Source organism: Vitis riparia, chromosome 2 (genome assembly GCF_004353265.1).
Source record: "Vitis riparia cultivar Riparia Gloire de Montpellier isolate 1030 chromosome 2, EGFV_Vit.rip_1.0, whole genome shotgun sequence".
NCBI classification, from domain to species: Eukaryota; Viridiplantae; Streptophyta; class Magnoliopsida; order Vitales; family Vitaceae; genus Vitis; species Vitis riparia.
In genome coordinates this window covers 15,062,586-15,068,585 of record NC_048432.1, presented here as the reverse complement: position 1 = coordinate 15,068,585, position 6,000 = coordinate 15,062,586, and positions in this window count along the sequence as shown.

The window sequence follows — 6,000 nt, the reverse complement described above, 5'->3', positions numbered from 1 at the left end:
TAAGTTTCCATTTCAAGGCTAAAATCCCTTACAAATGGAAGAAAATATAATTCTTTTAAGTTATTTCAGCAAAACCAAGCAATACAACACAAGCTTCCACTCTTTTCTCATTTTCCTTCTATGTTTTTTAATAGGTTTAAAACGTTTGAAGGGAATCCAAAGTGTGAAAGGACAAAATGGTTAAGAGGATGATTATGGAAATTAAACAACCTACAAACTCTTATGTTTAAAAGATGTAAACAAACTTTAGCCAAAACCACTAATTATTTTATGTAAAAGGTTTAAACCAATTTTAGTCAAAACCACTTCGCTAGGACACTACTAATTATCCCAAATAGTTTAAGCCCAAAAGTTTAAAAAATCCAACAAAAAATAATAACCTAAGACCTAAAGAGTAACAAAAATTAATTATTGTTCCAAAATGAATTTGAAATTAATCATTAACCTTATTTGTTGGTGAAAAGCATAAAGATAAAAATTAGTTCACGTAGAATAATACACAAGGGTTCAATTAACTACGCCTGTATCTATGGACGTAGGAGAATAGTTCTATTATACTATAAAGAGTATTATAGAGGATAAAAAGAAAAAAAAAAAGATATAACCATTGAATTTTGAAACATTATGTAATTCTTCACTCCTTATATCTACTTCTCTTATATATCACAATCAAGATGTCAGCCTAATCAACTTTACTTGGAAACTTCTTTAGATCACATCCTTCATGCCATGACTTTATCATGCACCATAATTTTTGCTATATATTCAAATTGTTGAATCACTTTACTTGTGAAGTCTAAGCTAATACTACATAGGTATATATACCTAATAGGGGAAGGGATGGGGAGGGGAGAAAAGGGTTTGAAATGGGCGTGCTTCAATTTTAATTTATTTTATCAAATGATAATGCAAATGACATATTAACGCATTGTAAATTAAAATGGAGTATGGAAAAGAGACACAAACAATGATTTATAGTGATTTAGTGTAATTCAGGCCTATGTCTAATTTTCTTAAGATCCAAACCAAGCTTAGGGTTCCATTAGTCTTCCAAGGCTTCACCCAAATCATAAATCACCTTTAAACTTGGATTCTTGGTGCCAAGGGACATTTAACACTTCAACTCTTAGGTTATGTTTGGTTCCTAAAAAGTGCCAAGGAAAAAAAATGGTTTTCTCATATTTGGTTTCACTATAATTTTTTTTTAAAAATAAATATAATTAAAATTAGTTAGAAATTTATACATTTTACAATTATTTAATCTTTATATAATGGAGGAAATTAAATGAAATGAGTTTGAAGAAACATATAAAAATAATTTATTAATTTTAAATTTATTTTTTATTTTCCTTCATTTTTTCTTCCATTCCATTTTTCCTCTTTATTTTATTTTCCTCACATTTTCCCTTAATTTTTTCGGGAATCAAACATAACCTTAATAGATATCTCACTTTTGAATTTTCTCTCAAGCTTGCAATTTGAAGACAAGTAAATGTGCAAGCTTGTAGCAACAAGTTTTAGCTAAAATGAATACAATCAAAAGATAGGCTTGAAGTGGTGCACTAAGGTATGCAAGTTTAGGTTTAATGTACTCAAAGATCAATGTAGTAGCTCTTAAAATTGATGAGCATTAACTTCAAGGTGCATATTTTCCTTGCATCTAATGAAGTTAGAGGTATTTACATATGAGATGTGTTAGGAACCTAATGGTTAGGCTCAATTTATCTTTACTTGGACAATCTATTAGTTCACTAGTCGTTTGTGGTAGAAAGGTATAATAGGTGACCGTTGGAGCTAAAATCCTTAACCATTTGACCTAGATAGTTCGACCCATACCCTTGTTACTTTTACAATTGCTAGACTTTTCCTAACACGTATACAAAACCCTTTTTGGAATGTATTTTTTATTTATCAAATTAAGCTTAGATTTTTCTTAAATGTAATTTTCATCTAATTTATAAATGAATAAAAGTAATTTACAATCATTTAAATGCAATGCGATGAACATTAGTTCACCATTCAACCTTAGAATGTGATCATAAGGGTCTTCAACACGCCAATATCCTTATATCTAGATCATCATTGGCCACTTTATTCTTGTTTTGTAATTGTCAAAATATCATTAAGGGAAAACCATCAAGATCCAATAGTTGTATCGAATAGCCTAATTTATTTCGAATAATGAAGTATATGTTCCATGTCTCATATACCAATGAAAGAATGACCCACTTTACTTTTATTCAGCATTTCTTTTATATCGTTTCATGTGTTTTATTTTAGCTTTTTGACATTTCTAGAAATTTTGACCTTTGTTTTTTCAAAATTCTACAACAAACTCCAATATAACTTGTTATATAATCAAAAACTTCAATTTCACTTATTAGTCCCAAACATAAAAATAAAAATTAATTTACATAGAGGGGTAATGAGATTTTTACAAGATTTGAGTAGTCACATTTATATTTATAAACATAAGAGAATAATTTCATTATACCATAAAAAAGATTTTATTAGTTAAAATAAAATATATTTATAATAATTTTATTATTAAAATATATTATTAGTTAAAATATTATTAAAAAAAAGTCAAAACATTTTGTTTTTTTTTTTAAATTAATTTTTTGAAATCATCTTTTCAAGAGACCATTTCTCCCCATAGATTTTTTTTTTTTTTAGGTAATTGTTTGTTGGAAAGAAGATTTTAGGTTATATATATTTTTTAAATAAATAAATAAATAAATAGAAATCATCTTTTGAAGAGATAATTTTTTTTCTTGGATTTTTTTAAACAATTTTTAGAATTTATCCCTTCAAGAGACTATTTTAGCCTATAATTTTTTAAAAAACAGAAAATTTAGAAATCGTCTTTCTAAGAAATGATTTTTGCCAACAATTTTTTATTTATTTAAGAAATTATCTTTTCAAGAGAAGATTTTTACTTCAAATCCAAACTTTTTTTCCTAGTTAGCAAAAAACTATAGTAGATTTGAAAATACTTTTTCCGGTACAATAGTTTATAAATTATTTTTTAAAATCATGATACACTAATCAAAAACCCGATAAATTGGAGCATAACTTGTTTTGTGCCTTTTTTTTTCTCTCTTTCTCTCTATATGTACTCTTTTTTGTTTGTACAAATCAAATGTTAATCACTTCTGATCATATAATAAAGAAATTTTTGGTTTTATCAATATAACTAAAGAAAATATTCCATTATTTTTAAAATATAAAATGTCATATTTTGTTCACTTTTCTATCACTTAAAAATCTAATTATTATTTTTATAGTAATGGTATTTTAAGTTAGGGTATTTTCAAGATTTTGCACATATGATTCCATTGATTTTTATTTTTTAGGTACTAAAAGAGATAGAAAATCATAGAGAGCAAAACCTAGAGGGTGAAATGTTTTGGGATTCTCCTGTACTCTCTTTTCATCATAGTGAAAATCTATAGAAGTTACAAGTGAATATAACTCTCACGTTGAGACTGAATCACTATAAATCTTGTATGTTTTTGTACTTTATTTTTCACATTTGTTTATTATTGCTTTCCAAAGATAGGATTTGAGTGTTTTAATCCTAACAAAAAAAAATCATCAAATGGAATAAATATCTCTATATTATAAAAGATCATTCTACTAAATATTATGACTATATAAAAATAACTTTTTTTATTATATAAAAAATAACATGTAAAATACTTGAAATGAAAAATGACATTATATAGAAAATAAATTATTTTTCAAGTAAAAACAAGAGCACGGAAAAAAAGATTATATGATGACCAATGTTAATGAAGAGAGTTAGATTTGGTTCACTTAATTTTGTTTTGTTTTGTTTTGTTTTGTTTTTTTTTTTAATTTTATAAAAAACTATAAGGTTATAGATGTGATTTTATAGAATTTATAAGGTTACAAATGTCCACATAAAATATTTTTATTTTTCAAATTTTACTTCTTAAAGTTCTTTTAGAAAAAAAAATAGTGGGTTGTAAATCTAATAAAAGATATTTTAAATCACTATGCATTTAAAAGACTTATAAATAAAATTAAATATTTTATAAAAAAACCTTTTTGATAGTGAAAGCTTTTAAGTGTTTCAATCAATCTACCAAATAAGGTCTAAGAAGACACCAAATATGATATACAAATTCTAGAGTTGGCTTAACCAAGTAGCATTAAAAGGCATAAAATACATTTTACTTAAAATAACGAACTCAATTCATTCTTTGTCTAATTATGGATGATTAATAACAATTTAAATAAAATACAAATTAGTATAATTCTTAACATATTTAAATAATTTTGGTGAAAACATAAGAGAAGGGTGTTTTGTTTTGTTTTGTTTTTTTTCCTTTTTTTTTTCTTTTTGATAAATAATAGCTCAAGTAATACTAATAATACTACTACTACTACTACTAATAATAACAATAATAAAATAATTAATTATTTATTTAATTAAGTACTTTTTATAACTTTTTAATTTTATTTTTAAAATGAAGTAATTTTGCAATTTTATTTTACATGTGGTAAAAAATTTTAGAACTCTTTGCTAGTTGTAAGTGTTTTTATTATTATCATTATTATTATTATTAGTATTATTTTTATAAAATTTATTAAAAATACTTAATATGGTTACTAAAATTTTCAAATAAAGTTAATGGATTTTTTAATGAAAATTGAATGTGACCCAAATTTTATTTTAATATTAGTGGTATTTGGTAAACCCACTTAATAATTTTAAGTGACTTAATAATTTAATTTAAATTATTAAGTAAATTAAATATATTTTGTAAAATAATTTAATGATATGACTTAAAGTAAGAAACAACTTTAAGTAATAAATAAAAAAAATTAATTTATTCTTAAGTTTATATCTTTATTTTACTTATGTTATTTCACGACTTCTACTTTGATCAACTTCCTTTACTTTAATTATAATTTATGAGGATAAATATCTCAATTTATTAATTTAAAATAAGTTATAAGTTAATTTTATCAAACAACTTTATTATTTAAAGAATTAAGTAATAAATTTTAAGTTAATAATTTAATTTAAAATCAATTTAATTATTTTTGTCTACCTAAACCCAATAACCAACTGGTAATAAGATTATTGGTTTTAATTTTTAGAATTTTTTGCTTTGAATGCACCGACAACTTATACAAGAGCATTAAAAAGGAAGGATAACTTCACAAAATGAATGATAAGAAAAAAGATACCCATGCAAAAATAAAAGCAAATGACAGAAAAACATTAAAAATGAGGTCGGCATGAAACAAAAATAAAAAATAAAATCCTGGGTGGCGTAATTAGATTGGCATTATGAATTTATGAAAATGATAATTTTGGTTTTGGGGTCATTAAAGAAAATGGGGAAAAGACCAAAATGGACACACTCATTTACTCGGTCTATGTCACCTACTCTGGTGGCTTTTGAAAAACCAAAACCAAATGCATCTGATGAACTTTTTCCATACCATTCTCTTGTCTGGGTCTGGTCAACACTGCCCCCCACACCCCTCAAAGAAAAGAAGGAACTGGTGTGGAATTCATTAAATTCCTAGGTTGCCCTTTTTGTGACCTCACCCTCAATAAAACCACATGAGCAAGTAGTCACAAATGGAAACCCAAATTTTCCTCTGTGCAAAAAGAAATTGGGGGAAAAAAAAAAGAAAAAAATCCTATTCCACCCTCCACCCCACCAAAATTTTTAAAAAATTAAAATAAAATCTAAAGGGAAGAAAAAGAGAGAAACAGACAAAGGAGAAAGGCTCCCCCACAGGGGCCACCACGACATTAAAAAGAAGAAAACATGAAAATAGTGTGGCAAAAACTAGAGCCCTTTTCATGGTGCGTGAGCCGCACTCCCCAATCAGAGGAAAGTGAGGACCAGTGTCAGGTTGTGTTTTTGGTACGTAGGACTGTTGTGTTAGCCTCATAGCAGTAGTTTTCCATCCACATGGCTGGTTTCTTTCCCACGCCCAGACAGAGAGTGC